Here is a 5,000-nt window from a genome sequence, read left to right as displayed (position 1 = left end):
GCCGGCAGACGTATCAGCCTTTGGTAGATGCGCCAAGTAGCCACATCTGTGCAACACGGAAGAGTAAGTTCAAGTCCTTACAATGCCAATTTCGATGGGTCTGTCTGCATAATTGGTTACTGGTCGAATTCGACAAAATCTCTCTCTCTCTCTCTCTCTCTCTCTCTCTCTCTCTCTCTCTCTCTCTCTCTCTCTATCTATCTATCTATCTCTCTCTCTCGCCCCCTCTCTTTCAATCTATCTATCAATCTCTCGCCCACCCCTCTCTCTCTTCCCATCCCTCCCCTCCCCTCCCCTCCCCTCCCCTCCCCTCCCATTCCTCCCCTTCCTCTTTCCCATCCTCCCTTCCTTTCGTATTATTTCCCGCATACCCTTTTCATTTCTCCCTCTCCCTTGCATCCCTTCTCTGCCTCCTCGTGTACCACAAACAAAGAAAGAAAAGGTGGAGGACGCTCGAGGACCGGTGGCAAAAGTGAGGCAACAATTCATTGTAATTTAATTTTCAAATCCTGGAGAGTCTCAGGACAACCGGCCGTGTGCTTATGAAATTTAAGTGCATCTTACTTTAAGGTACACTCCCTCTTGGCTGCAACGAAATGGTCTGAGGCTGTTCTTAATGTAGTCATTCTGTTTTTTGTTTTTGTTTTTTTGTTATTATATTTTTTATAGTTATATGGAATTTTATTTTTTTATTTTTTTTGTTGTTGCTCTTGACTGGCTGGTGATAAATTAGATAAGTAATTAGTGAAGACAGCGTGATTCGTAGCGTGACGTGTGCGATGGCTTGACGCACATAGACCTAAACGAACAATTTATGGAAGATCGCAGGGGCCGGCCATATCGTTTGTACCCTGTCAGAGTTGACAACACGCAGAGACAGAGGCTTTTGTTTGCCATTGGTATATGGTTTGTTGTTTTAAATATATGTGTATGAAAGATGGGGCACGTATTGCATTATTGCATAATCTTCTGTTGTTACGTGTACTTTACCGTCTTTTATCGTGCTGGCGGATCCCTTTGTCGCTTAGCCGGCCTTGGAACCGCCCGCATTTCCCTGATTTTCTTTAGCTTTCAGTATTTGTCTTTGTTTTCATCGTTAAAGTGCCTCCATTTTTACGTTCATCCTCTCTATTCTTCTTGCCCGTGATGCCTTCCTGTTTTTTTTTCCCCTCTGTTATATGCATTATTAACATTAAGATTTTTTTGGAAACTAGTTTGCTTTATTTTCATTTCTTCACTCTTCTCGCCTCTTCTCTTCCAAATCCTGTTCTTCTACGTCTATCTCTCTCCGTCCTCCTTTTTCTCCTGCTGTTATTTGGTTTCCTGTCCTCCCTTTACTTCCACTCTTCCTAGTCAACGGCATTAATTGCTTTTCTTATCCCTCCTCCGCGTCCTACTACTACTATTACTGTTACTGCTGTTACTACTACTACTACTACTACTACTACTACTACTACTACTACTACTACTCCTACTGCAACTGCTACTGCTACTTGTGCTAGTACTACTACTCATCATATTCTGCTTTTCTTATCCCTTTCTCTTCATCCTCCTACTCCTCCTTCTCCTCCTTCTCCTCCTTCTCCTCCTTCTCCTCCTTCTCCTCCTTCTCCTCCTTCTCCTCCTTCTTCTTTTCCTTCTCCACCTGTTTTTCATCCTCCTCCACCTGTTTTTCATCCTCCTCCTCTTCCTCCTCTTCATCCTCTTCCTTTCCCTCTAACTCTTCCTCCCTCTTCATCCCTTTCCTCCTCATCATCCTCATGCTTCTCTTCCTCCTCTTCAAATCCACTTCATCTTCCTCCTCCACCTCTTGCTTCTGCTCCTACTTTACCTCCTCTCCCCTCTCCCTCCTCCACCCCCAACTCCTCCTCCTCCTCCTCCTCCTCCTCCTCCTCCTCCTCCTCTTCCTCCTCTTCCTTTCCCTCTTCTCCCTGCACCTCAATTTCCACCTCTTCCTAGCTCCCTTATCCCTCTTCCTCCCCTCTTCTCCACTTCTTCTTCCTCCTCCTCCTCCTCTTCCTCTTCCTCTTCTTCCTCCTCCTCTGCCTCTTTCCCCTCCTCCTCCTTTTCCTGCTCCTTCTCCTTCCTCCCTCCCTCTCCCCCCTCCTCCTCTCCAGCAGAAAGCACGAGAGAGATAGGTCTTCGCAACTGTGATGGGCCCCCGATAGATCACTTGGGCGAATTCGGTGCTTATTGTGTCGTGTTGGGCGGGTGTCCTACGGTCGAGACACCGCCCACTCCCGAAATCACACAAGTCGTAAGTCCGATAATACCCTTGGAGGATTTATTGTCAATTGCCTAGGCTGAGATTTCCATAAGGGACTGTGGTGCATCTCGATTTGCACTAGCGTTTATTTATTTATATATTTATTTGTGTTTGGCTACGGGAGTAAAAATGAGTTCAGCACATTTTTTTGTTGGTTACAAGGTAAAAACAAGCATTCTAAAAGTTGTATATGAGTCTACTCCGAACGGATTGGTAGAATTTAGTGGTTTTTGGTTTGTTTGTTTATTATAAGATAGAACGAGATTGTATGTAGATAGTGAATATATGAGTATTTATTGCAGTGTATGTATTTGCGTATAAGGGTTTATTTTCTTTGAAAGCAAGATTTGATATATAATATATTCCGTTTCATCATTTTTTCGGTCTAAAATTGTTGGCATTCGCGCACTGGTATTCATGTTTCGAGCTCAGTTGCTTAACTTGAGTACGATGTTTATTCCGAAACGTATGCGTTTTAGGCGGTTTATAGTCATTGTTTGTTCCAAATGTGATCGCATGCCGCGAGATTCGTGATAGGGAATCATTAAATCATGTCAGCAGTTTCAGGCTGTAGTCGCTTGATTCATAAAACAGGAACAGCTTAATCTTTAAATGAGGATGAATAAGATCTATCCTCCATTTTTTCTGATGTTACATGTAAAGAGCAAAGAGAGGGAGTGACAGAAAGAGAAGGAAAATGTAAGAGTTCGTGCGCGCGTGCGAGAATGTGTGAGTGTATGAGAGAGAGAGAGAGAGAGAGAGAGAGAGAGCGAGAGAGAGAAAGAGAGAGAGAGAGAGAGAAAGAGACAGAGACAGAGACAGAGACAGAGACGAGAGACAGAGAGAGAGAGAGAGAGAGAGAGAGAGAGAGAAAGAGACAGAGACAGAGACAGAGACAGAGACAGAGACAGAGAGAGAGGGAGAGAGCTAAAGTCATCCACACCCCGTTCCCTACGGCCTCCGCCCAGCAACTGGCTCGAGAGTGGGGGATTAATGCAAGGCTCTGAAGTCGAAATATTTCAACTTTAGCTCTGATAATTCATTTTTGTCTCCGCACCCATTCAGGCGGTGGGGCTAATAAGAGGAACCGTCTTTTTCGTTAGCCTGTTTTGCTCTCTTGTGATGTTTGCCGAGGCTGTCGACTGGATTGGCTTCTTAGTATTAGTTTAGCTGTTGGCGAATATGATCCTGGAGTCATTAATAAGTCTTCTGTGTTGGTGAGTGTGAGTGTGTGTATGTGTATGTGTGTGTGTGTGTGTGTGTGTGTGTGTGTGTGTGTGTGTGTGTGTGTGTGCGCGCGCGCGCATGTTTGCCGAAATCCACATGTCTTAAACCTAGTATGAAAGGGTTATGACCTGTAAGCGCCGTTGTTGTGGATGCATGTATAAAATTATAGTTCGTGCAAAATTTCTCTTAAATTCGTGTTGTGTTAGACTTTTCCTAGGTGAGGTGGATTACATATTGATTTTGTTCGCCTGTGCAGTGGAGGAATTTTATAAAGTGAGGCTGGGATTTTAGCTGTCTGACACGCGAGCCGACTTTCTTTGCCGGGATGTCACGTGGTTTAGTTAGTGCGGCCGGCCCTTTTTTCACTTGCCTGGCTAGTTGCCATTGCTTCGCCAGGTGTTTAACAATGACATTTTACTTTGGGTAGGCCTACTAGGAGACATGTCAGATTTGAAGGATATTGGCGATAAAACTGTATTATTAGGGAACATATGCATGCTTAGGGACTAGACGAACACAGTTCGTGTATTGTGAGAAATGGTAATGTAGTCTGTAATTATTTTATTTTTGGTAATCTATTCATTTATTTATCTATTCATCTTTGCAAATGCATATAGCATGGTTGCATCACTGTTTGTACGATTTTAATTCATAACATTAAATTGACCTAAATTTTGAGTTTGAGGTTTGCAGACATGTTACAAATTGATATTGCAGTAGCAGCCTTTAAGTAATTTGAGTTGACGACCAGTGAAATAATTCTTTATTTCTGATAAAGACGCGTAGGCAACGCCAATATCCTTCTTCAGCGTACTGTTCATGTAGTGACGGCGGGCAAACGCTAGTATCTCCGCAAATTCATGTTTAACGAAATTAGGATTAAGGTCTACATAAGGTGTGTGTGTATATATATATATATATATATATATACCTTGATTAGGCTTATGGCTATCACGATTACTCGGGTTTAAAAGTGCTGGTCCGAGTTCCTGAGGACCCCTGGAACCTGACCTTTGACCTGTCGTTTATCTTCGCCATCAGTTGGTCAGTGATTTGAAAGTAAATACTTTTTATTGTGACTTATTTTTTTATTTTTTATTTTTGTACCATTCACGCTATAGGATGTTCCCTTGCATTAGTTGTGGACGGTAGAGCACGAATGAAGCCTTGCTGCTCTTCCTTGCCATCGCACTTCTGTTGGGGAAGTTTGCTTTCGCACTTGACGGGCGCCTGACTCACGCGGGAAACCCAATTAAGAGTAATCTTTATGCATGTGTCATTCATTCCTCCCCTCGCGAGAATTGTGTCCCGGTGGAGCAGAGGTTGTCCTGGCTAACATGCACGCACGCGCTGAACCTCAAGCTGTCAGGAGCGGAAAATTTAACCACAATTAGGCCTAACCTCTTCAGCATTCCCTTTCCCGTCGTTCCAAGTACTAGGTACTCGGAGAGGAGGATTTAAATCCCTCAGCCAGCTTCCATGTCATGAAGCACCCTGTCCCCTTCTC

At 43.8% G+C, this 5,000-nt stretch overlaps 1 protein-coding gene across 1 annotated transcript in view; it reads left to right on the top strand.

Annotated features, from left to right (window-relative positions):
• Window positions 1-5,000, top strand: part of LOC125033709 (serine/threonine-protein kinase DCLK1-like) — a 106,177-nt gene that overhangs the window by 9,802 nt on the left and 91,375 nt on the right. The gene's annotated exons all lie outside the window — the stretch shown is intronic.

Source organism: Penaeus chinensis, chromosome 16 (genome assembly GCF_019202785.1).
Source record: "Penaeus chinensis breed Huanghai No. 1 chromosome 16, ASM1920278v2, whole genome shotgun sequence".
Lineage (NCBI taxonomy): Eukaryota > Metazoa > Arthropoda > Malacostraca > Decapoda > Penaeidae > Penaeus > Penaeus chinensis.
This window is presented reverse-complemented; position numbering and strand designations above follow the sequence as displayed.